Source organism: Felis catus, chromosome E1 (genome assembly GCF_018350175.1).
Source record: "Felis catus isolate Fca126 chromosome E1, F.catus_Fca126_mat1.0, whole genome shotgun sequence".
NCBI lineage: Eukaryota > Metazoa > Chordata > Mammalia > Carnivora > Felidae > Felis > Felis catus.
Genome location: NC_058381.1, coordinates 58,661,792 through 58,688,243, shown reverse-complemented (window position 1 = coordinate 58,688,243; position 26,452 = coordinate 58,661,792). Strand labels below are relative to the sequence as shown.

Here is a 26,452-nt window from a genome sequence, read left to right as displayed (position 1 = left end):
TTCTCAGAGCCCTCGGGATGCTGGAATGCCTCACTAGCCCCGGATGTGTCACCCTCCCTGAGCTGAAGGCCCCAAACCCGGCTCAGCCAAGTGACGGCCACCAGGAACAGCCAAGGGCGAATTCTTGGGGGTGCTGGCCGATGCTTACCTTTACTGGCCTTACCTGTCGAACTCATCGGCTGCTCCTTTAGCAGCGAGACCACCGGAAACAAAGGGAGGAGAAGGTCACCAGAGCAGGTGATTGGCGGCCAAGGGTCTAGGCTTCCCCCACACTCATGGCCGAGGACATACGGGTCGGTTTCCACCCAGTGGGAAGGAAAAGAGTGATTCTGTTAAAGCGGTCATGGCCTGGCCTGTCTCGTGCCCCAGGCAGGGATACGTTCCAGCGCCGTGCAGGGGGAGTGGGCCAGGGACAGATACCAGCTCCCCTCCATGGCCCTCCCGATAAGCCCGCGGAGACTGGCCACAGATCTTTCCACCTCTGCCTGTGGTCCACCTCCCACGAATGAAACCATGATTAAGAGGTCCTACCCTCTGAGCAGACAGCAGCACTGACCTAATTTAGGACCCTAATCAATTTGCCCCCGTGTGATTAATTGAGATCTTCCCATTGATTTTCCTTCAGAGAACAGCCGAGGTGGAATTCAGAGAGAAATGTCCGAGAGCTTGTACGACCCCGCAGCAGGGAACCAAGATAGGGGGGGCCGTGTCCCCACCACGTCTGCGCACGGGCCAGCCGTAGGTGTCCTTCCCCTCTGGGGTCTCCCCCGCAGCCACTGTGGGAGCTCAGCAGACTCAGGTCAGGGGTTGGGGAGCCTCCAGGGCAGGACTGAGGCTCGGTTACCACACTCCAGGTGTGGTCAGGCTGTGGCTTCACCACGTAATTTATAATTCTTACAAAGCCATGACCCAGGAGGAGCCCTTCCAGAGTGGTTATTTCGGTTGAGAATTCGGCCCTGGCAGACAAAGGAATTTCAAAGTAACTCAAAGTTGGAGTACTGTGAATGCTGGAACCCCCAGCAATACTGTGTAAACACAGCAGGTGTTCTGATGCCCTCCTCCCCCCGCCGCCGCTTTCCAGGCCGCGTCAGAAACTAAGACCCTGACGGAGGAGGAGGGGAAATTGGGAGGGGCAGCCACTCTGGGGACCTCTGTCTGAGCCAGGAAGCCTGGGGGGGGGGGGTGTATGTGCAGACTTTGAGCCCAGCCTGATCCCTTGACCGGGGTGGCCGTGGGGATCGGATAAAATGAAACGGTTTAGAACAGAATAGAATTCTGCTCCCCACCTGCGTGGTGTTTGAGCCAGACTCTGCATGGTCCCATCTCCAGCCGCATCCGCATCCGCATCCGCATCCGCATCACCTGGGGCACGGGCCTCACTTGGGACCTGGTGAGAAACGCAGACGCTCCGCCGCCCGCACCGCCCCCCAGGCCTGCTGAAGCGAATCTCCATTCTAGGAGATTCCTAGGAGACCCGTGTGCACACAGCAGCGTGGAAAGCACGGTCCTGGAGGACCCTCTGTGGAATCTGGTTGGCATTTCTGCCTGCAACTTGTTTCCAGGCCTCTCTGCTGTTCAGGACACCATTTTGCCAGGGGCAGAGGGGAAGGAAGGGAGGAAGGGAGGAAGGGAAAAGAAAGGAAAGGAAGGGAGGAAGGACGGGAAGGAAGGAAGGAAGGGGGAGGGGAGGAGGGAGGAATTCTGTGCATATTGTTTCATGGGTGCTCGTACTTCCTCCTTCACTTACTCAAATATTTATGGAGTGTCAGCTCTGAATCAGGCCCTGTCCTGGGCTCCAGAGACACATAAGTATCCACATCAGTGGACAAAACATAAAAATCTCTTGTAAAGTTTACATTGCTCTAGGGGAGACGGACAGTCAACAGAATACACAAATATGCATGCCGTGTTGTGCCTGAAGGAGCTAAGAGCCTGCAGGAGTGTGGGGGGCGGGGGGGTGAGGGAGATGTGGGGGGCGGGCAGTGAGTTGTGGTTTTAATCCAGGCGAGAAAATATATTTGAGCAAAGACCCCCTAAGAAGTGGGATTTGGCTGGAGCAGGTGCAAAGGCCCTGGGGTAGAGTGTGCCTGGAGAGCTCCACAGCCAGCAAGAAGGCCAGTGCAGCCTATGGAAAGTGCGGGAGGGTGGTGAGGTCTGGGGGTGAACAGACCAGAGCAGGTGGGGCATCAGAGCTGGGGAAGGACTTTGAGGTTCATTCTGAGCGTGAATCTATGATGCAGACTGAAAATCTCTCTCATGTCCTGGTTCTCCCTACTCAGTGGCTGCCCCGCTGGCCATTTGTCCTCTTCCACGTGGTCAGGGCATTGGACACCCCTCAGGCTCAGGTGACAGCAAGCTGGCCCCAGCTGGGCTGTATCCTGTGCCACAGGTGTGACATGACCAGGCCTCTCTGGGCAGAGCACTGGCCTCTGGGTGCTAGCTTTGGCCTTGGCAGGTGGTGATACCTTCGGAGCCTGGCTACCAGCTGACCTCCTCTTGCTCTCGGAAGCAGCCACTGGGCACCTCTGACTCTGTTTAGCACCCACCACGGGGCCACATCCTTCCTTCCCAGGGGTGCTAGCTCTGAGGTGCTGAGGGAAGATCAGGCCCATGTGGGAGTTCCATAAGGGACACGCGGCACGCGGGAGCTGAGGCCTCCAATGGCACTAGGTCTCCTGGGGGAGGCTGGGAGGTGCAGGACACCAGGCACATTGGGCCCACTTTGTGGGGAGGGGTCCCCCAAAGAAGCTGAGCCTCAGCAGAGGAGAAGGACCCCCCAGGACTGACTCTGGCCAGGGGTGGGGGGAGGGAGGCATGCAGGCTGGACAAGGCAGGTTCCCACCCTGACCCTCACCCTGCACGTCCTTACCTGGTGATTAAACAAGCAGGCCGGTGGGTCGGGCCAGGCCCTGGGGTGGCGGAGTGGGCGCTACCTTGGTGTTCTGCCACGCGGAGGGCTCCTCACCCTGCTCACCTCCCAGAGAGTGACAGCAGGAAGGGGCCGAGTCCAGGCGCCCGTCACCCGCTGTGTGCGCAGTGTCCTCACCTGTCAAATGGGTATGATGCTCAGCCCCGCCTCGTAGGGCCTTCCAGAGGGTGAAGGGAGAGCCAGCTCTGCAAAGCACGCAGATGGGCGCTGAGCCCACGGGGCCGCGATCGGCCCTGATGAGCAGGTGCAGGGAGGCTAGGTGGTTTGCTCGGGGGCTCAGTTTGAGCCCCCTTCTTCTGGTCCTTGCTCTGGAGCTCTGTCCAGAGAGCAGACCCGGGGGTGCCTTGCTCTCAGGCCCAGGCTGACCTTCAGAATGCACCCCCAGGCCCACCCACCCCCAGGGCACCGGCAGGGGCACGATGGGTGATGGGTCTGTCTCACCTGCTGGCTCATTGCCCAGCCTCAGATGCTCCCAGTGCAGCCACAGGGTTGAGGTCGGGGGACTCTGGCTCCCCTCGTCACGTCCGGCAGCAACTTGTGCAGCTGGCGGCCGTCCTCCCGCTAATGAGCTCCTTGGAGCTGGCAGCTATTGGCCAAAGCCCTTGTGAGTTGGCCCCAAGGCTGCTCCATTTGGAAGGTTTGCTCTCCCCTCCCGAAGCCTGCGGCCACTCAGGCCACCTGCCCCGCTGACTCTTGGCCCCACACCTGCAGACTTGCGGGCCGCCACGGGGCCCTGGAGGGCCCAGACTGATGTGTGTGGAGCCGTCAGAGTTGGGCTCTTAACAAATGCCCTGTTGCCAGAGTGCACAGATTGTCTGGGCTTGGAGGTCACGGCTCCAAGAGGCACTCGGGGACTGTGCGGTCGGGGCAGCACAGGGCTCACCGCTGCGCCTGGGTCCTGGCCTCTCCTCGGTTCCTGGGGAGCCCGGGATCGCCACTTCAGCACAGGGAGACGTCTAGCGTGTCCCTGCTCTGCCCCCTTTCGGCCCCTCCCGGGCAGCTGGGCACTCCCCCTCGGGCTGCAAAGCAGCCTCTCTCCTTGGCCCCTGGAAGTTCCCCTCTTCCCCTTCCTCCACGAGTCGCCTCCCACATGAGACTTACTTGCAACCTGTCCGCTTCTCAGAAACGTAGGAGTGGAGGCTCTTTCCAGGTTGCAGCCCCTCCCCTGCTGCTACCTTTCCCATGTGCCTCTGCGTTCAGGCAGGTGCCCGCCTCCCAGAGGGACTGGACACCCAGAACATCCCTCAGGGCAAGGTGGCGGTGGCGGGTCCCGCCCTATGGACTCCGCCCAGCAGTCTCCTCAACCCCCGGGGAGCGCGGCTCCTGGGGCAGAGTCCCAAGACGCATCAGGTCGAGCGTGGGGGGAGAGAACGGTGCAACCGTGGAGAAGCGGCCTTTGGTGGGCACGGCTGCCCCACTCTCTCCGCGCCCGCACACGCGTCACCCTGCTGCGCGGCATTTCCAAGGGAAAGAGAATTTTGACGTTTCTGGTTTGGAGCTGTTCTTGGCGGTGGAATCACAAAGCCAGCTGCGGCCGCAGACAGAGCGGCCTCCCTCCGTCGCGAAGCCGGGAACACGGGTCTTTGGGGCTACATCTGCTGGGACGTGTCTTTGAACCTGGCATGCAACAGCTCCCCCACCCCGGGGTAGGTTTAGGCAGCCCAGCCGCGGTGTAATCTCCCACAGCCCTGGGTGCCTCAGCCTCACCCCCAAAGCGTCTGCCCATCTCCTGCTCAGTACGGGAGCACCCGGAGCCCTGCCCATCCTCTCTTGGCCCCCAGAACCCGTAGCTCCTTGTCATCTGTCTGGGTCTGCCCCTGAGGGCGCCTGGCGTCATTCTAGCTTGGGAAAATGACACCCCATTTCCCCAGTGACCCCAGTGAGCCGGGGCTGGCCTAGCACATGCTTGGTGCCCAGTGAACATGGTGTTGTAAGGGCAGCTGCCCACCCAGCGGTTTCGAGTGAGGGAGGTTCCGCCCTGTACTCTTGAGTGGGGTGTGAGGCGCAGGGATACCGTGTCAGGCTCTCCGTCACCGAGAGAACGTCACCGCCGGCCGCTCCCGGGGCACCAGGTCCGATCCCAGAGCCGCGCCGGACCAGCGCCGAACCACAGAGCAAACACCCGTCCTGCTGCGTAGTCTCTAAACATACTAATAAGGGCTCTCCCTGAAAATGTCCAGAAGCGATCGTGGGCTTGTGTTGAGGAACCCGGAATCTGTTTTCAGCAAGACAGGAAAACAGAGAAAAAGAGGGTTCAGAAGGCTCTGATGTAAGAAGCTGAAACACGTGCCCTCGTTGCGTTTTCTTTTCTGAACTTGGGTGTCTTTCCCTGACCCTGCGGGGTCTCTGGCTCTTCAGCCCCCCGCCCCCCTGGCTGATAAACCAGAGGGCTCTGCCCGTGGTGCTTGCGGCTCGAGAGCCCTGCCCGATGCCCCCTCTTCTGCTGCTTGGAGGTTTGCAGGCGACGGAGGCCACGCTCGGGACCTTCAGGACTTCACCTGCCAGCGTGAGCTGAAAGCCACACCTTGCATGGATTTCTCTAGAACCGGGCAGTCCTCCTGAGGCTCGGGGCTCGGGGGAGCAGCCTGTTGGGAGCGGCCGAGGGCTCGCCGGAGACCATCGGCGTCTCCGGAGGCCCGAGGACAGTCACCTCCCCGGGGTCTGGGGTTGCCGAGTTTTGGTTTCCTGATGACTCCCCTCTCGCGGTGGAAAGAGGCAAATCAACCGTCAGGCTGGCGGTGTGGCGCTGGGCGGCCAGGCAGGAGAGACAGGGGACAGAGTCTGCTGGTCCCCCCCCCTCCCTTGCTTCCGCCCCCGTGGAGAACTTTTGTTCCTCTTCCTTCGGACGAAGGGGCAAGATGACTGGGTGTCTTCCGCATAAAGACTCTCTCCTTCCCACAGCGATGGTTCTGCGATTTACATTAAGGGCTGTAACGGGTCGGAGTAAATGGAGCAGGTTTGCAATTAGTTTTCAAAGTACTTATCTCATTAAAGTAAATGAATTATTGATTTAGTGACACTCATGCTTTTAGTGAATGGCATGGTGCCACCCTCGCGCTGTGCCTGGCTCTCAGAACCGGTGGCCGGCACAAGCAAACTTGCTTTGTGTAGGGATTTTTTTTTTTAATTTTAATATTTCCTTCTCATTATTTAGCTTTGTAATTAAAGTGGATTCACATGAGAAATGAAGGGTCGGTTTATGGGAATACAAGCTCCAGAGACTCGCCTCCCTTCAGGGAAAAGGTTGAGGACGGTGGGGGCTGGGCACCCCTTGGGGGGTGCGGTGGTCAAAACGGACCCCCGTTGCGGGTCCTCAGCAAACCCCTTCTCTCTGGACCGTGCAAGTGCACACGGCGGGAGGGAGCTCCCCAATTTCCTAAACGACGGTGACCGAGAGTGTGCAGGCTGGCGGGGGCCTGTCCCCCCGCCCAGGTGGGAAGAGCCCGGGCAACAGAGAGAGCACAGCTGACCCCGTCCTTGGCTCCGGCAGCAGAAGGTGCAGGAGACCCGGCCCAAAGCAGAGGATGAAGGTCTCGGTGCCGCCCCCAGCCCACCGCTGTCCCCAGGATGCGCAGGCCGGGGGGAGGGGAAATGCGGGGACACCGTCCCTGAGCCGCAGCACCCCTAGGATGGAAACTCGCAGGCCGGAGGCCGAGCCAGGTACCGGCTGCTGAACAGCTGTGGCCCCTGCCCATCCCGATGCTGACTCGGCATCTCCCGGAGCCTCCCCCAGGAGAAGGGACCGCCAGGGGAAGACAGAGTACCCCATTAAAGCTGCTGGCTGCCTGCAATTTTCACCCTCGGTTCAAATTAACATGGCCTTGCCCCTGAGTACAGCCGCCGGGGACAGCGCTCCAGAGTGAAGAATGGGGGAGCAGGACTGCGTCCCTGGGAGCAGCTGCGGCAGGACAGGGACTGGCTGGCATGCAGGTGTCCCTCGCGGTGTCACCGTGTCCGGACCCCGGCTGGGCAGGGCCTCCTTCGGGTGGGCGCTGCTTCGGCAGAGGGCCCCTGGGAGCGAGGGATGCTCCTTACCTCCCGCCACCAACGGGCAGGGCTGTGAACCAGGAGGGATCAGTGCTGGGCAGCAGCGGGCCTCCTGCAGACCTCAGGGTCCCTGCCCGCCCGATGTCAGGACCCCTGAGCCCCTCCTGGAGTGTCACACGCTCGAGAACCTCAGCCTTGCGGAAGGACTCCTAGGAGCCTCCTGGCCTGGGTGTTGGGGACCCAACAGTACACAGGTCCTCCTGGCATGGCTGCATACCCAGCCCAGGTGTCTGGGCCACTTCCTTTAGCTACGGATTGACTCAGAAGTCCTGACACACGCTGGGCAGAAGGCTCCTTCCCGAGCCTGTGCTCAGCGGGCTGGTGGGAGAAAGGAAAGAGCCTGGGTTTGGGAATCCAAGTGGATCCACAAGTGGGCTTCTCATCCATTTACTGCTCCCGTGTGACCTCATGCAGCGTGTTCGGCCTCTCTGAGCTTCGTTGACCATGAGGCCCATCCCTCCCGGCCCCCTCCTCGTCTACTGTAGCTGGGAGCATTAAAGATGTACGAGCATGTAAACCTTCCGGGGCAGTGCCCGGCACACAGTGGGCACTGGGCAAGCAGCCGGGAGCCTCCCGTGCTCGGCCACGCCGCCAGGCTTCCGAACCAGCGGCCGCCTCGCCAGCTGGACACAGACGGCCCGGGCTGTGATCTGAAACTCCAGAGCAGCAAACCACGGCTGTCTCGCTTACTGGCTCAAATGTGGCTTTTAAATACGTATCTTCCTTTGTGATTTAAAAAAAAAAAAAAAAAAAAAAAAAAAAAAAAAAAATTCATTTAATTAAAAATGTTGACATTGTGCCTGGACACCCCGCCAGAGAAAGTGGCTATAAATTAAACATTAAATCTTTAATGGTCCATAAAGAAATATTCGTTTCTGGTTATGTATATACGGGCTATAAATAGATAAAGAGAGGGCTTTTTTTTTCATCTGGGAGGCAGACTTCTTTTTTTAACCTCTGCTGGATAATCTTGTTAAGTGAATGTAATTAAATGTCGAATTTATCTGTGTCCTCCCCCTGGCTTTGCTGGGGGAGGGGGAGAGGGGGTACTCAGGGGAGGAGGGGGTGGCCCCACCGGCTTTAACCCCCGTTTGGGAGATGCCGGCAGGTGTCCTCCTCCAAGACGTCTGTGGGCACCAGGTGCCGCTTGGGCCCGCCCAGGCATCTTCTGTCACGTGTCCTTTCTTCCTGCCCAAATTGCCTCCTTCCGGTGGGGTCAATAGCCTGGGGCTCCGTCCGGAGGACCGGGGGCTTTGCAGAGCTCCGGGCCCCGCAGAGCAGCGCAGGCCCAGGCTGGCGTCCCAGGAACGGGATTTAGAAAACCTTCCTCCCTTCTGTGAGGAAGGAGCCCTGAGGAGGGGGCTCAGGGGGGCCCTCTGAGACCTTCAGTTCCCCTCTGGGAATCCGCTCCTCTTGGGTCATGCCGGGTTGGCCCGGTGGGGAGGCTGGACGCGTGCCCCGTTCCCTGCAGACATTAAGGCTTGTGAAGGCCGGAAGGGAGAGGGAAGAGAGACAGACAGAGAGACTGGCTGGAAATGGCAAACAGAGGCGGGACTGTGTGCTTCCGGCCTTTCCCCTGAGAAGAGGGTGTTCGTTTCCAGTCGTTGAGCCGCCACTGGGTTAAGGGTCCGGACCTTCCTGAGGCTGCGGGCAGCTGCCGAGGTGTCCGACGGGGCTGAGTTTGTGATGCAGCATTCGGCGTGGACTCACAGAGGGCCGGTCCAGGGGTGCACAGAGCTCTGGGGAGCAGGGGGCTCTCGCCGAGTGACTTGAGTGCTTAAGTGTGCTAAGGAGCAAACAGACGCATGAGGTGTTGTGGAGGGAGGGCAGGTAGAAGCCAGTCGGGGAGGAACAGGGAGAGTGAGTACCCTGAGTCTCTGAGCCTGGGGTGCTGGCTCAGCACCGAGGACCTTCCCAGTTCTCTGTCCCACCCACTGAGTTGGCCGTGACCCTGACGTGGGAAACCGGGTGGCCATGTCCAGAAGGGACCTGGATGGACTGGGCTAGAAACCTCGATGTAGGGGTCCATGGAGGGTGGACAGTGGCTGGAACCAGGATACAGAGAAGCGCGTCGGGGGTTGGGGGGGCAGTCAGGCGCTGCTCGGAAGAGAAGGGGCAAAGGGAGGGAAGCCCAGAGGCACCGCCACTCTGGAGGCTGGCCAGCAGCTGGGGGGCACGGAGAGCCAGGGAAGGCTGTCCAAGGAGCCCGCAGGGGATCCCTCCTGTGAACCTCAGCTCTGCTCTGTTGTTTCTGTAAATCAGACGTCGTCCGGGTCAGGCAAAGCTGTGAACCTCACCCCAACACATCCGTCTGCTGAAGCAAATACTCGACCGGCGTTGCCCAAACACGGAAGCCAGAAGCCCGTCTGCCCACACCTTGTGCTCTGCTAATTCAGCCGTCCTCGTTAGGGGCCCCTCCCCTAACAAAAGTCATTTTTGTAATTATTACTGAGAGTCCTGCCCATTAGCCCCGGGGGCTCAGGAATGCGCGCATAAAACATTCACAATTTATCATGTTTCCCGTCTCAGCAAAGACTTTCTGCGTGAGCAGAGGACAGCCACTATCTATTATTAAATAAACAGAACTGTCGATACCGGCGCAATCTGCAAATTAACCGCCTGTCAGTGTGGGTTAGTCGCAGGCAGATGCTTGCCGGGACATGGGTATGATGGGAGGCCACTTGCACTCTTCACTTCTGAGGCCCTTTCCAGCAGAAGACTCCAGACTTGGTAAAGTGAGCAGAGATGTGTTAATCCCAAAAGGGAATCACGGAGCGGTAATCATCTTTTTGAGGTGGCCGTGGTCGTGGCCGTCAGGCTGAGCTCAGCCTGGAAGCTGCACCACGACTCACTCCTCGTGCCCTTGGGGAAGCACTCAGCTCCCCCCTCTCCCCCAAGAACCAGCTCCCCCTACAAGAGCTGAGACCCTGGAGGAGAGACCAGCAGGTGCTTTAAGGGGACCCAGGATTTGGGGCGCCTGGGTGGCTCAGTCTGTTAAGCGTCTGACTTCGGCTCAGGTCATGATCTTGCGGTTCGTGGGTTCCAGCCCCGCGTCGGGCTCTGTGCTGACAGCTCAGAGCCTGGAATCTGCTTCAGATTCTGTGTCTTCCCCTCTCTCTGTCCCTCCCTTGCTCTCTCTCTCTCTCTCTCTCTAATATAAACAAACATTAAAAAATTTTTAAAGAGACCCAGGATTTGTTTAATCAGGCACACAGACACAGAAATGACGGTTGTACAGATTGTTATGTACTCACTGTTGCCTAGAAGCAGGAGGTACCCCTCATGGGAAACACCAGGCTGGGTCAAGAGGCAGAGGGAGCAGGAAAATGCGGGCACGAGCCTCTGCTGTGGTTTCCATGGGAAGGACCAGTGTGGCAGGTGCACAGGCACAGGACAGGCTAGTTGAATCATCGCACTGGGCTCCAGAACATGAGGACTGTGGTCTGGTGCCGGCCCTGGGGAGACGAGGGCAGGGGGAGGTGGCCCCGAGTGGATGGAGGCTCCTCCCTTTGGCTGGTTTGCACGTTAAAGCCACAGTCCTTCAGGAATTAGCCTTCAGGGTCCCTTCAGGGTCAGGGTCAGATAGGCCCCAAAGTCAAATCATCAGGACCCAGAAGACCAGAGGCCTGGTTATGCAGCAGGGGTGGAGCAGAACAGAGGGAGGCTGTTGAAAGTGGGCTTTGCCTTGTTCCCAGCACCTGCCCCACCCCAGCCCGCAGCCCCAGCACAAACGGGGGCTTTGGAGACCCAAGCACACCTGCTGGACCAGGTGGCAGTGATGGTGCCGAGTGCCCAGGCTCCGTGGTGGTTCCAGAAGTGGGTTTGCGGGGCTCAGGTGGCTTAGGGGTCTCAGGAGTCCTTTGTCAGCTGCGGGAAGAGGCTGGAGGCTTGTGACATTGCTAATCCAGGGGAGGGGGCCTTGCCGTGGCTGGGCCAGCAGGAAGACCCCTCCCCAGCCTGCCAGTGGCAGGTCCCCGCTCACAGGAAGGACCCGGCGGGCAGGGGTCCACCACTGCGGAAGACGAGGCAGTGGTCATGGTCGCCCAGATAGCCGGTCAAGCCTGCAGAGCCCTGAGCCTGGACGAGAAGGCCTACAGAGCTGGGTCTCGAGGCTAATAAGGCCGGACGCTGAATTGCTCTGTGTGTCAGCACCCGACCAGCCCTTTCCAGCCTCATCCCCCCAAAGAACGTGACAGTGACACTTCTGCCACCTGAGGCCACCGGCCACTGCCGGCGTGGCCACCTGGAGAAGCCTCAGCTTCCCCACCTGTACGCGGGGACGGGGCACCCATCCGGCAGCCCTTTGGGGAGGATTTATGACGATTTGTGCAACGTGCTCCCTAAACCACAGAGAACACAGTGCAGACTCCATACGTGAAATGTGTTCGCTTGAAACGTGTTGCCTCCAGGGTAAACCTGCTCGTGTGGGGGGCGTGGTGCTCTTTCTGGACAGAGGAGACCCTGGGTGCAGGTGAAGCCCACTGAAGTCTCCTAGACTCCCACTCTCCGAGGTGGAAGGAGCCGTCAGCCTGGGCATCACTTTGGGGCCCCTTCTGGGGGTTTGTTGCAAACTTCCCTCCCTCCCCTGTGGTCGGGGACTGGGGGCTGGGGGCGGGGGAGAGCCGCACCCTCCCCTTCCGCTTTGGGTGAAACTCAGCCAGGGTCGGCTGCAAGCTCAGTGAGCAGGTCTGCCATTATTGCCCGTTGTCGTCGATGGCTGTCTCCTCCCAGCCACGGGCACCGAGGGGTGGGTACTATCTTCACCCCACTTACAGGAGAGTAAACCGAGGCACTTGGAGGCTGAGCACTTGCCAAAGGTCTAACGAGCACACCAGGCCTGGCCCTACTGTGCGCGCCCAGCACCGCCGGGATCTTCTCTTCCCTGTGGGACGTTGGAGAAGGCTGCAGCCACCCCATCCCCTGATTTTTCCCGAGATGGAAATCTCTGCCTTGTGTCCCTCTGTTCCTACGAGTGACTTTCTACTTGTTGCCTCACATTGGAACAGCGTGTCTCCCGCTTTACAGAAGCCAGTGGGCGGGGGGGGGGGGGGGCACAGGGGGCAGACTGAGGGGGCGTGGTCCTGGACGGTCCCAGGGCCCGCGGGCGCCGTGCCCTCCGCAGACGGCTTTCCTAGCACCCAGCTTTCGGCACTCTCAACCCATCACCTTCTTTTGTTTTTTGTAAGTGGGTTGATGGAGACAGATTTCTGAAAGTCTTAGAGGAATGAACAGGTTGGTTTCTTAGGGGATTTGCTCAGGAAATGAGATTTTGCCCGTCTCCCAAAGGAGAAAGGGCATGTCTAAATTATTGATAGAAAGCATGCCTCGTCTAAGAGGCCAGCACACGGGTCGTCTGCGTGTTGAATGGCGCTGTCCGCCCTTTGCGTCGTCCCAGCTCCCGGGCCCGTCTCCGCCACCCTCCCCATCCCCCGCTGGCACTGCTCACGGACACAAGCGGGCAGCACCAACCCCACGCATCCCACCCACCGCTTCCGCCCAGGGGCCATGAGTTCTCAGCCTGGACCTGCCTCGCTCCGTAGAGAGAAGCCGTGCATCTTCAGGTTCCACTGTGCCCCTTCAGGGCACCTGCAGGGCGTGCTGGACGGGCCTTGCGAACTCACTGGCACCAGAGACCCATCCCCACCATGGCTTTGAACCCAGCCCGGGCTGACTGTCCGCACTCAAGAGCCAGCTTTTAAAGAAACAGAGGGGACGGGCGCCAAGACACCGCAGCCAAGTGGGGACTGGACGGCCGCCCAGACATGGCCATCACTGAACTGCATTTCAGCTGAGTGTTGAAGGGAACATGGCGTGCGGCGCCCAGCTCCCCGGGGAGCGGCACAGACGGGGCCTCTGCTGCCCTTCGGGTTGCGTTAGGAAGAAGAAAAGCCTGGTCGGCGTAATCAGACACCGGCATATGCCAGCGTGGCCAGGAAACCAGGCCGGCAAAGGTGTGCAGGGCCCGCAGCCCCAGCGCCCCCCGGGGGGCGGGGACGTCCTCCTCCTCGCGCGTCGCCGTGCCCCTCCTGCCGGCCTCGATAAATACCGTTGGAGACTGGGCGGTTGGGAGACGGGGTGCCCTCTCCAGGCGGTGCACGGCCCCCTGTGGCCTCAGGAATGACTGGGAGACCACCAGCCGGCCATCGCGTGCAGCTTTTATCCCCATCGTGTTGTGTAGACCATTTTGTACCATTTGCATAACAACAGGAAATAAGATGGAAGTGTGTCCATAGATAGAAGTCAAGATCAGAGGGCGGAAAAGACAGGACAGGAAAATACAGCTGCGGGGCTTTGAGATTCAATTAGCAAGGCTCAGGCACAGTTTTTTGTTGTCGTTTCCTGAACTTGCAGGCGGCCAGACCGGAAACACGGCCAACTGTATGATTGTCTTCAAACCCACATGCTCACCGACAGATGAATGGAGGACCAAAATGTGGTCCCTCCACACGACAGAATATTATTCGGCTGTAAAAAGGAAGGAAACTGTAACACCTGCTACCACACGGACCGAGCACGGGAACCTTACGTTACGTGGAGTCAGACAGTCACAAAAAGACAAACACCATGTGACTCCGCTCACGTGAGGTCCCCGGGGTTGTCAGATTCACAGAGACAGAAAGTAGAATAGAGATTTCCAGGGGCTGGGGTCGGGACAGGGGACGGGGAGTTAGTGTTTAATGGGGACAGAGTCTCAGCCTGGGATGATGGCAACGTTCCGGAGGTGGGTGGAAGGATGGATGGCACGTATGTCATGCCACTGGACTGCACTTAAAAATGGCTAAAATTGTAAATTTTGTTATATATATTTTACCACAGTAAAAAAAAAAAAAAAAATGCGAACAACCCCTCCCCCCCCAAAAAAATCCCAAAACACATTTTTTTAAACAGTAGATTCAAAATACCCCTAGGGGAATAACAGTTCTCCTGAGGTCCTTCTCTCTAAAAGGTGATTTCTCAGGGTCCGGTTGTGTGACACCAGTGAGGTGAGCGTCCCAGGAGTTGGCATGTCAGGAATAATGTCGGGGGGGGGGGGTCACCGAGGGGGAAGAAAGGGTTGCCATGGCCGGAACAGGGCTGTGCCCTGGCTGCTGTAAGGCATTTGAAGGCCGGAAGATTATTGTCCTGGGGCTGTTGACACAAATCACCACACCCTGAGGGCTTAAAACCAGGGATCTTTAGTCTCTCACAGCCTGGGGGCCAGCAGACCCCAGCCAGGGACTCTAGGGGAAGAATCCTTCCCGCCTCTTCCAGCGCCTGGTGGCTGAGACTTGTGCTTGGCTTGTGGCCGTGTCCCTGCAGCTTTGACTCCGTCGTCCCACGGCCTGTCCCCTGTGCCTGGTGTCTTCCCCTTCCTGGTCCCCAGAGGGACACTCATTGCAGCTAGAGCCCCCCTAATCCAGGGCGGCCCCACCTTGACCCTTAAGTACACCTGCAAAGACCCTGTTCCCAAATAAGGGAATCCCGTTCTGGGGTTCCAGGTGGACATGTGTCTCTGGGGGATGTGATTCCACCCGATACAGCTGGCATCTTGTCCGCGCGCCATCGGCCCGTGGGGTCCTGCAGACTCATCGAAACAACCCGATGCTGGACTGGTCAGCGGGGGTGCCTACTGAAAGCCCTTCAGGAAGAAGCTGAACGCCCGCCCGCCTGCCTCCTCTCCAGGGCTCGGGGGCCCAGGGAAGTTTCCGTGCCCACAGCAGAGTCTCTGGACTCTGTCAACCTTGGGGAGGTTCCCTCTCTGGGCCTCAGTTTCCACCTCTGGCCCACCCGGGGCAAGAGGGTGATACTCAGTAGTGCCTGTGGACACCGTGGATGCTATAAATGCCACTCGGCTGCGGGTGTCACCTGTCCTGTGACGAGTGAGCCCCCTTCACTTCCCAGATCCGTGCTGAGTTCAGCCAAGCACAGAAGCTTCTTCCCCCACGGCCCCTCCCAGCGAGGGCAAGGTGCCCGCAGACCCCATCCCCCCAGATCTAGCAGGAGTGATAGGAGTGATGTGATGACGGTATCCAGGGCCGTGCAGAGCTCCGGGCCACTGGGCTGGGCCTGGCGAGCCCAACACAGCCAGGGGAGCCCGCTGGCCACAGCAGGTCAGAGGAAGGTAGGGCCTGGGTGACAGGTGGGAGGGTGTACGCACAGGCAGAGCTGCTCTGCTCGCGTCCTGGGACCAGCAGACTCACTACTCAGCCGGGTGGGCTTTACCCGTGTGCACTCGGTGAGTGTCAGCAGCGGATCAGTATCGCAGGGGCCGGACTGGGACAGGACTTCCGGCCTGAGGGCACACACCTTGTAGCGGGGGCTCTGGCGGGTAGGCCCTGAGCCCCGCCAGGCTTCCTGGGAGAGGGATCCAGGCTGCTGCCACACAGAGTGACCGTACCCCTGCCCTGCCCTGAGGGGGCCGTTCAGGGGCTGGCCCCACCCTGAGGCCTGTGTGGGCTGTGGGCTCAAAACTCCGATGGCCAGAACCTGCTAGAACTTCCCAGTCCCTCCCAGAGTGGCTTGAGGCCTCTGAGATGTGAGCCAGCGCCCTCCCCTCCCCTCCTCTCTCCTCTCCTCTCCAAAGGTGAATTTCTTTTCAGAAGGAAAAAAAAAAAACCCTTTAAATTGAAGTGGCTCTAACATCATGATCTCCATCATCAAAAGTCATGTTTAAGCCACCCACAGTTAATTTTTTATTTATAAAATTGCGCCCTTCACCTCCAATTCCCCTTAGAGAGAGAGAGAGAGTACAAAATGGGCCATTTAATAAAATCCCGGGTAACATGACAGGAGTCACGGAGGACAGGCAGGCCTCCCGGAGCCCCCCCGAGCCCCCCCCTCTCCAGGAAGGCAGGTGCACCCCCTGGGGTGGGCAGGGGGCCCCCCCGAGGCCCTTCCCGCCACCCGCAGCTGCACCCCTGCAACACATTCAACACCAGTGGCGTCTGTCCTGTGAAAAAGCCAGTGCTGTCCCTGCACGTGGGGAAAACACAGAAGGAGAAAAGCAAACCAAAGCGGGCCCGCCATGCATCCCGGACTGAATGAGTGTGTCCCCCAAGTGCTCCGGCTGACCTCCTGCCCCCCCACCGTGACGGCACCAGGGGGCCTTTGGGAGGTGAACAGGGTCAGATGAGACCACGAGGCTGGGATTACGGTCCTTGTAAGAAGACGCGAGAGCTCGCTGGGTGCGCGCCAGGTGAGGACAGCGGGAAGACAGGAAGCAGGCTCCGGCCGGGACCCGAATGGGCCCGCACCCTGACCCTGGACCTCCCTGCCTCCGGCGCTGCTCAAGCCGCCCGGGCCGGGGCATTTTGTTACGTGCGCCATGTTCTGGCAGAAAGACCCCCTGTTCCTGCTGCAGACATCGGAGCCTCCTCCTGCAAAAACGGGTCTGTTGTCGGGGGCGCCCGGGGGGCTCAGTCACTTAGGCGTCTGACTCTTGATTTCAGCTCCGGTCATGATCGTGGGGTGGGGGGATCCAGCCCCGTGTCAGGCTCTGCGCTGAATGTGGAGCCTGCTTGGGATTCTGTCTGCCTCCCTCTCTCTCACTCTCTCAAATATATAAAGAAAGGACATTTTCAAAACGGGGTCTGTCGTCACCGGCAGCGTCCTTGGCCCCGTCAGCATGGGCAAACATTTCCCTCCTGGACCCACCCCAGGGAGAGGCCGCTCCCCACCCCCCCCAACCCCCACCCCCCCCCCACCCCGAGCAAAGGCACCTGCAGCTGACTCTTGCCCCTGGAGCTGAGGAGCACAGGTGTTCCAGAATGACAGGCGGTCCGAGCACCCTTCCCCGGAAGCGAGGAGGCTGGGACGAAGGTGGAGCGGACCGCGATGAACATCCGAGCGCCCCTCCCTCACCCGGCCGTCGGGGAGAACATCGCCCACCTCGTGGCGCTCATTCGGGGCTTGTACCGCGCACTCCGTGTCCGGTGCGTCGTCGATGCTCAATGTGTAAGACCCAAGACGGTGACTAGAAAGGCACCTTTAGCGAAGAGGAGTCCCAGCCGGTCACGAACCCGTGTTCCGCCTCCTCCGCATCCTTCCGTTTCCTGCCCAGCGGGGAGTCCACGGCAAACGAAGGGCCGTCGCGAGTGGGCAGGGTCTGTGCTTCAACCTGAGGGGCGCGTGTCTGGCAAATTGTTTGGCACGATCCACACTAAAACCTGGTTTTATTAACGGACATGTGTTCTTTTCATGACAAGGGCAATACCCGTGAGTCGGAGTTTAATTTCTGAAGGACAAAACGTGTTATGTACCAAAGGAAGCAGGGACACAGGGGTCACCTGTGCCATTTGGATGGAGGAGGAGAATTGGGGAGGGAAGCCCACGCGGGGTTGGCGTGGAGGGGACTAGACGGAGGCTGGGGCGAGGCTGTGCTCTGGGAGCTGGTGGCTGCAGGGAGGTCCAAGCAGGCAGGGAGATGGGGAAGGGTCTCCGTGGGTGGGTGAATCGCGTCCATGACAGGGATCCCCCAGAGCAAAGATCACTCTAGAAGGACCCAGTCCCTTCTTCTCTTTTTAATGTTTATTTATTTTAGAGAGAGAGAGAAAGAGCGCAAGCTAGGGAGGGGCAGACAGAGAGGGAGACACAGAATCCGAAGCAGGCTCCAGGCTCTGAGCTGTCAGCACAGAGCCCGACGTGGGGCTTGAACCCACGAACCGCGAGATCATTGAGCCGAAGTTGGACGCTTAACTGACTAAACCACCCAGGTGCCCCCCAATCCCTTCTTCTAAACGGTAGTGCAGTTCAGGTCCCTGGAGGCAAATGCTTACTGGCTAGTTCGTTCGTTCGTTCGTTCGTTCGTTCATTCACTCAGCAGACGTCCACTGCCTCCCTGGGGGGCAGCCCCGAGCCCAGCTCTGCAGGTGGGGTTTGAAGTCAAGTGCGTGCGGGAGGCCGTGCCGGACAGTGGGAGTTCCCACGCCTACGGGTGGGGGGGGGCAGTCTATGCCCCCCTCCCCCGCCTGGCAGAGTCACCACCGTCTCATGGCTCCGCAGACATGGTGTGGAGGCCGTCGCAGTGGGGGTGGGCTGGGCGAGGACCCTCCGAGTTCGGTGAATGCGTCTCGCTCTGTTTGGACTCTGCAGAAGGGGCTTTCCACAGACGCACGTGGGGAAGTCAGCACCCCTGGCCTGAGGAGCTGTGCTCCTCTAGGAACCTGATCATCCAGGCAAAAATCACCATAATTGATTATCCCGCTGAGCGGCGGACAGCAGTGTTTGCTAACAGAGACGGCCCGGGCGTCATCAAGCAAGGCTCCGGGGGGGCCTCCCTCCCTCTCCGTCCCTCGCCCCCAGGACGGGTGGTAGGGCGGGGTGGGCGACGTGCTAGAGTAGAGGCGGGTGGGGAGCCCCTGCTCGTCCCAGAAATGCAAGGCAGGCCCCGCCCTTGTCTGGCTCACACCTGGAGTGTGGCCGGACCACAGCAGGAGTCGGTTTAAATTGGGGGCCGCTTCCCTTTCACGCCGCGTGGCGTGGGGGAGAGCTCATTCCCCCCCACAGAGGACAAGGAAGGGCCTGGCCTGCAGCTCAGGGAAGTCAGGGCTGCCCTCTGTGTGCCATGGACGCTGGAGGCATCAGGCTCAGCGGGCCCTCCAACCATCCCTCTGGTTCTGAATTTTTCAAAAACACAGAGGCTCTTTGGAGATGGACGCGGGTCCCAGCCTCTGAGTCTCCCGATGGGGACGCGACAGGTGTAATGCCGGTGCTCATACTACATGGTTTTTGCTTTGCCCAAACGAGGACACTCGGGACAGTGAGAGGCATTTAGGGGAACTCGGAGACTGTTCGAGGAGCCTGGAGGTCAAGGCTGGCGGGTAAGGATGGGACTGCCTTGCCCGCCCTGACCTGTGCTGGTGTTGCCTGTTGCAGATCCCGGGGCCCAGCGCCCCCGGCACTTAGAGGAAATCTGTGGGTTGGGCACAGAGCCTGGAGAGCAGAGGATCCAGAGGGAGGCGTGGGAGTTGTCGGGTGGGAGGGACGCAGGGCGGGCAAGGCGGGGTCCTGTACCCCAGACCCTCCGACTGCGGGGCGGGGAGGCAGACTCCTCTCACCCAGCTCCCGTGCCGTGCACTTGGCCCAGACCCGCGCTCTGGGCTGTTTGCTCACCGGGGCTGGATGGATTGGATTAAATGGAACTAAATTGAATCGGGAGGAAAACTCACTTTAAGAAACCGAGAAAAAAGTCAACAATAAGAAAACCCCCAAATCAACTGAAGGCAGTGGTTGATGCGAGTGGATTGATTCAATCCATCTCATTTTGTGACGACGCCTTCATCTGGCGGGGCCTTCCGATCACGCCTGCCCCTCCTCAGAGTCCCTCCGTGAGCCGCGTGTGCAAACGCGGCAGAAGTGGCTTTTGCCACCGTGCCGGAGAGGGAGCGCGCCAATCGGCAACCAGGCTGCGGCCGGGCCGCCTCAACGCCCGTTTCCCCACCATGTGAGCCCCACCTTGGCCCACAGCCCTCTCTGCTGAGGCGGGGGGCCCTGGGGGGAGGTGGGGGGAGACCGCCCACGAAACGCAGCCGTGGTGATCGTCACCAGCTCCAACAGCATGTCAGGCGGGCTCTGTGCAGCTAAGTGTTCACTGCCCGCCGAGAAGGGCACCTTCCTCTAGCGGGTGAGAGGGAACGTGGGCAGTGGGAGCCTGCCCCCCAGGAAACCAGCCGTCCCGGTGACTGGGGGTGCCGCTGCTTTGCCCATTCGCGCATTTCCTCATGTGAAAAGGGAGGATAGAACAGTGCGCCCTCCTTCGGGTTATGAGGGCTGAGTGAGGCTATAGTTGTCTGTATTTGCTCTTCAGGACCATGTTGACGATGGTAAACGACAGTGATTTTTTCCATCTCAAGAAAGAGGCCCCGTCTGGGTGCCTTTGGATTCTAGAAGCTTTTCGCTTGCTTTTTTTTTTTTTCTGGTTTATGATAAGTTTAAAACACACACACACACACACACACACACACACACACACACACACAGGGGAGAAGGGAAGGGGGAGGGACTGTTTAATGAGTATACAGTTTCCTTTCAGGGTGACAGAGAGTTCTAGAACCAGATACTGGTTGCACAACCATGTGAATGTACCTAATGCCACTGGCTTGTACACTGTAAAGTGGTTAAGATGATGAATTTTACAAGTATTTTGCCACAATTTAAAAAGATGTGCACTGGGATGCCTGGGTGGCTCAGTTGGTTGAGCGTCCGACTTTGGCTCAGGTCGTGATCTCACGGTTCGTGGGTTCGAGCCCCATGTGGGGCTTTGTGCTGGCAGCTCGGAGCCTGGAGCCTGTTTCCGATTCTGTGTCTCCCTCTCTCTCTGCCCCTCCCCCACTCATGCTCTGTCTCTGTCTGTCTCAGAAATAAATAAACATTAAAAAAAATGGTTAAGATGTGGGGGCGCCTGGGTGGCTCAGTCGGTTAAGCATCCATCTTCGGCTCAGGTCATGATCTCACAGTTTGTGGGTTCGAGCCCCACGTCAGGCTCTGTGCTGACACAGCCCAGAGCCTGGAGCCTGCTTCGGATTCTGTGTCTCCCTCTCTCTCTCTGCCCCTCCCTGCTCATGCTCAGTCTCTCTCTCTCTCTCTCTCTCAAAAGTAAATAAACATTAAAAACATAGAAATTAAAAAAGTAACAAGATGTACACAATCCGTACACATATAATTATGCAACACAAGGAGCAGCTGGCTGGTCTCCATCTGTGGAGTGTGCAGCTCTTGAACTCGGGGTTGTAAGTTCGAGCCCCATGTTGGGTGGAGAGCTTACTTAAGAATAAAAATCTTTAAAAAAAACTCTGAAACTTTATTGATATAAATAAGGAAAATTTATGTCCGGAAGAAGCACATAGTGGACACATGCACACCCCTCATTTCTTTTTTTTTTTCCGATTTTTTAAATATTTATTCATTTTTGAGAGAGAGAGAGAGACACAGCACAAGCAGGGGAGGGAGACACAGCATCCAAAAGCAGCACAGCCCTCGTTTCTAATCTCTGAAGGCAGGATTAGGGGTCCAGACACACTTGTGCGGTCCCCCGGCCCCCAAGCTCAGCTTTGTGACTTTAGGCAAGCGCCTTGGTCTCTGTGGCCCCAGGCCCCGGACCGCAAAATGAGTAAATACATGGCCCCTGCTAGTCTGGCTGGGCCACCTCTACTGATGGAAGCTCCTGGAAACATCACACAATTCCACACAACGTGTAGTCACTGCTGAAATCGTGTGTTTGTGGGATTTAGAATGCTCCTACCTCCCTTGCTACTTTGACTGATATTAAAATAGATCTACCCGCCGTGAGTGACATCGGAGGTGGGAAGAGATCCGTGCAGAGTGACCGGGGGCGGGGGGCGGGGGGAGGTCCCGGTTTGGGATTAAATGCCTCCATCAGTCGGCAAAGTCTCTGTGTGCAGGTAACCTCAGAACCAGGTGCTGGGGGAGGGGGGAAAGAAGAGGAAAGGGAAACTCAGAGTTTGGGGCGAGCGGAAGAGAGAGAGAAAACGCACGAGAGTGTCCCCAGAGTTACACAGAAGACGGGTTAGGAAAATCTGGACCCCAGGCCCACGGCGTTCTGTTTTCCGTTGTCTTCGTTAAACCGGACGTGGGCTCCCGGCCACGCTGCAGGGGCACGCGGCACAGGGGCTTCTCCTGGGCAGGTCTCCTTGGCTCCCGGGGAGGCAGCGCTCCCTCCTCCAGACCTGACTAGTCAGTGAGCAAATAGCAGCCAGCAACCAGATGCGCGGTGGCGACATTGATTGTAATTCTCTCTCCTCTCTCTTTTTCTTTTCTTAGAGAGCCCACAGTGCCTCGGGAAAAATTGGCTGAATAAAAGGTATAAAGACTTTCTTTTTTTTTTTTTTTTTTTTTTCCTGAATAGTTTTTGACAGATGTGAGCATGTTGAACGTCTTGGGTGCTGCTGCTGCTGAATGCCAGGGGTTTCCGGGGCTTCCTGCTCACTGGAGGGAGGGGGCTGGGGGGGTGGGCAGAGAATGGAGAGTTTGGCTTGCTTCGCACTCGATGGCGTGTCCTCTCTTGTCCCCCAAAGCGCCAGCCCGAGTTGTGCTGGGAAGGCAGGTGTGGGGACCAGAGGAGCCAGAAGGAAAATGAGGGGACAGGAGTGTGTTTATGGGTGACATTGCTTAGCAGCTGTCACCAGCCAGAGAAACAGTCCCTCCTCCCCCCTCCTTTGCTCTGCCCCCACCCCCGACCCCAGGTACTTGGGGCACAGGTGCGCGTTCCCCTGGCCTTCGGAGCCTGGGGTGCTGCATGTCCCCGCGTGGCCCGGTCTCCTCGGGGAGGGGGCCACAGAATCAGCTCAGGTCCCAGCGGTGACCCTCGTGGGGGGGACCGGACCCTCCTGACCCCAATCCCCGGTCCATGACCCCAGCCCTCGGTCTGCGCACTCCTTGCAGCCAGACCTCCCATCACCCGCCTGCAGCCGATCTCCTTCGAAGGTTCGCTTGTAGAATTTGACTTAGCAGAAAATGCTATCGTAGGTGTGATGTATTATCTGTTGTGAACAGATTAGAGAGTGCAGGTCCGCCTTGTGTTTGTAACCCTGGGCTCCCCGCTGGCTTCCTCGGGGTTGGGGGCAGTGCTCCTGGGTCTCAGGCCTTGTGCCCAAGATAGCCCAGCGTTTTCCGCAGATCCAAAAGGCAAAACAAAGCTGTTCGGTGGCAGGGTCTGATGTCCGCCTGAGCCAAACACCGGAACCTCCTTTCGGTGGTCTCTTTTGTATTGTTTTTACCCCCAAGTACACGCTGGCCTCAAAAGTGGGCACTGTCCAAATGGCCAGGGGGCTGTGTCCTAGAAGCCGGTCACCGCAGGGCCACCCGGGTTCGTGGAAAGGGCAGTCCTGGCCCCGCTCACTGGTGGGACGGGGACAGTGAGGCAGAGCTCAAGGCTCCTGTTCCCGTGCATGACAGGGTCCCCTGGGAGGGGCCGGGGGCTGTCCATCAGCGTCCGATGCAGTTCGACTGGGGGGAGGCGAAGAAAGTGTGCCGGCGTGGGCCTCGTGCTCTCATCGGCGAGGTCTCCCCCTCGCAAGGCAGAGCCTCCCGGACGTGCCATTTTGTAAACCGAGTCTTACTTTACAGGGAGACGACCAAAGGAGTCCTCAGGTGAATCTGTGTGTAGGTCAAGGAATCCTAAGGGGTGACACGGCGATTTGTCTGCCTCGTAAGCTCAGGTTTTTACACGTTTGTTTTTTGAACAGCTTTACCCAGGTCTGCGCGCACAATCGACTACGCGTGTTAGAGTGTGCAATTTGATTAAGTTCTGACACCCGTTTGTACCCCTGACGTCGTCATTACGGTCAAGATACTGGACGTATCCATCAGTCTCCTTCGGAGGATGTATCTTTTGTCTCTTCCTCCGTGCTCTCCAGTCCCCTTTCCCGGCAAACACTGATCTGCGTGAGTCCCGTCGCTCTAGAACGGTGTGTATTCCCTACGTTCTAGACAGATAAAATCATACCGTATGCGTTCCTTCTTGTTGCAGGATAAGTATTCTGAGACTCCCCCAGGTCAGGGTGTGTGTGAATAGCTGATGCCTTTTTGTTGCCGAGCGGCGTTCCATGCTGTGAGTTCACTATAGCGTGTTTTCTCCGTTCACCCCTGGAAAGACACCAAGCTTTTTGGTTATTATGCATTATTCCCGTACAAGTGTTTGTGAGACACATGCCTTCTTTTCTCTCGGGTAGAACACCCACGAGCGAAATGACTAGAGTTCATGGTGAGCCTGTGTTTCGCTTTTTAAGTAAACGTCAAAGTGTTTTTCCCAAGTGGTTGGACCGTTTCGCCTGCCCGCCGGCCACGTGCGGGAATTACACCCATCTCTCCAACACTTGTCGATTATTCTACATCCTCTCCAACACTTGGTGCCGTTGGCTGTGGTAATTTTCGCCATTGTGATGGGCATTGGGGTGGTGTCTCGTCGTGGTTTCGTTTGCATTTCCCTGCTGATGAGTGATGCTGGACATCTTTCCATGTGGTTGGTTGACGTCCATCATCTTCAGTGAAGTGTCTTTTCCAACCTTTGCCTGTTTTTTTTAATTGGGTAGTTGTCTCCGTACTGTTGCGTTTGGGGGGGTTCTTTATATATACTGAATACAAGTCCCTTACAGATGCATGCTGTGCAGGCATTTCCTCCTAACTGATCTGTCTTTCTACTCGCGTAACAGTGTCTTTGGAAGAGCTGGCGTTTTAAATTTTGATAAATTCCAGTCTATCCATTTGTTCTTACGATCATACTTACGATGTTGTATCTGAGAAAGCTTAGCCTGACCCTGGGTCACAAAGATTTTCTTCTCCTGTACTTTCTTTAGACATTTTGTGGATGTTAGATTTTATGTTTAGGTTTCTGGTTTATCTTGAGTTCCTTCCTGCGTGTGGTACAAGGTATGGGTTGAGGGTCATTTTTCTGAACTGAAGCTGTGCATTGATTTCAATATTACTTATTAAAAGACCATCCTTTCTCCTTTGAGTTGCCTTTGCAACCTTGTCAAAAATCTGTTGTCATATGGACCTGATCCCTTTGATCTATATGTAGTCTGTCTTGGTGCCATTGCACACTGTCATGACTATCATAACTTTATAATAAATCTTGAAATCAGGCGATGTTAACCCTCCAACTTTGTTCTTGTTTTTCAAAGTTGTATTGGCTACTCTAGGCCCCTTAAATTTCCATATGGATGGCATTGAATCTATAGATCACTTGGCTGGCCGGGGAGGGGGGTGGGATTATTAACATCTTAACCATATGGAGTCTTCTGCCTCATAAACAAGTTATGCCCCCCCATTTATTTAAGACTTCTTTAACTTCTCTCAACAGTGGTTTGTACTTTTCAGCCGGCGGGTCTTACACAACTTTTGTCAAACTTACCCTAAGTATTTCATATTTTTTATGGCTACTTTAAATGGTATTTTTCCTTCAGTTTCTGACTTTTGCTAGTGTGTAGTCATTTTTTTTAAACTGTGTGTATGTTGACCTTGAGTTCCACATCTTTATCGAACTTACCTGCCAGTTCTAGTAGCTTTTTTGTGGATTTCATCATATTTTCTGCAGACGATCACAGTGATACAGATGATCCATTGACAAAGACAAGTTTACTTTTTCCTCTCCAATCTTGATGTCTTTACTCGTTGCTGTTGCTTTGTTTTTGCTCCACCAGCTAGAACCTCTAGGACACCGTTGAATAGAAGTGTCATGAGAATAAACACCCTTGTTTTGTTCCTGATCGTAAAGGGAAAGTAATTCTTCTACTAATTGTCATGTTAGCTGTAGGTTTTTCATAGGTTCCCTTTCATTCCGCGTCTATCGCCAGCGTGCTGAGAGTTTTTATCGGTTTTTATTAAGAAAGGATGTTGGGGCGCCTAGGTGGCACAGTCGGTTAAGCATCCAACTTCAGCCAGGTCACGATCTCGCGGTCCGGGAGTTCGAGCCCCGCGTCAGGCTCTGGGCTGATGGCTCAGAGCCTGGAGCCTGTTTCCGATTCTGTGTCTCCCTCTCTCTCTGCCCCTCCCCCGTTCATGCTCTGTCTCTCTCTGTCCCAAAAATAAATAAACGTTGAAAAAAAAAATTAAAAAAAAAAAAGGATGTTGAGTTTTCTTAAACTCTTTTCTTGTGTCTATTGAAATGATGGGTGCTTTTTCAGTTTGTGAATCAGATGAATTAGATTTCCAAACTTGAAACGAGTCGATCACTCACTATTTTTTAAGTTCATTTATTTATTTTGAGAGAGGGAGAGAGAGTGAGGAAGGGGCAGAGAGAGAGAGAGAGAGAGAGAGAGAGAGAGAATCCCAAGCAGTCCCTTCCCCATTAGCATGGAGCCCGATGCGGGGCTTGAACTCATGAACTGTGAGACCGTGACCTGAGCTGAAGTAGGAAATTTCACTGACTGAGCCACCCAGGCACCCCTGTTTTCCGATTTTTCTTTATTTCCTTTTTTCTTTTTTGTTTGCTGTCTTTTGAACAGAGTTTCTAAAATTATTGTGTTCCATTTTATTTCCATTACTGACCTATTAGTTATCGCTCTTTGTTTTGTTATATTGACGGTTGCTTTAGAGTTTATGAGTTTTTTAAGCTGGTTCCCACCTACCTTCAAATGATTGTTAACCCACTTGACATACAGTATAAGCATACTTCCATTTCTCCATCCTGGCCTTATATACATATGTTATAAGCCTTGCAACATAATGCTATTTGTATTTCTTTGTTTAGACAGTAAGTCGTATTTTAAAGAGATTTAAGTGATAAGAAAAAAGCTCTCCTGTGTTTATCCATATAGCTACCATTTCTGGTGGTCTCCATTCCTTTGTGTGGATCCATATTTCCATCTAGTGTCATTTCCCTTCTCTCCGAAGGACTCCCTTCAGTATTTCTTACATACGGCACCAACCTGCCGGTGGTAAATTCTTTCAGTGTTTGTGTATCTGAAAAAGTCTTTATTTCAACTTCATTTGGGAAGACATTTTTGCAGGGTGCAGAGGTCTGGGTTGACAGGTGCTTTT

At 56.7% G+C, this 26,452-nt stretch overlaps 1 protein-coding gene across 3 annotated transcripts in view; it reads left to right on the top strand.

Moving 5' to 3' along the window:
* Window positions 1-26,452, top strand: part of RBFOX3 (RNA binding fox-1 homolog 3) — a 448,365-nt gene that overhangs the window by 303,450 nt on the left and 118,463 nt on the right. For 2 of the 3 annotated variants that reach the window (XM_019818344.3, XM_023244207.2), the window contains exon 4: window positions 21,734-21,773. The exons of the other annotated variant lie outside the window; for it this stretch is intronic. The gene's annotated coding sequence lies outside the window, so the exon portion shown is untranslated. The remainder of the gene's footprint in view (window positions 1-21,733; window positions 21,774-26,452) is intronic. 3 annotated transcript variants of the gene reach the window in all.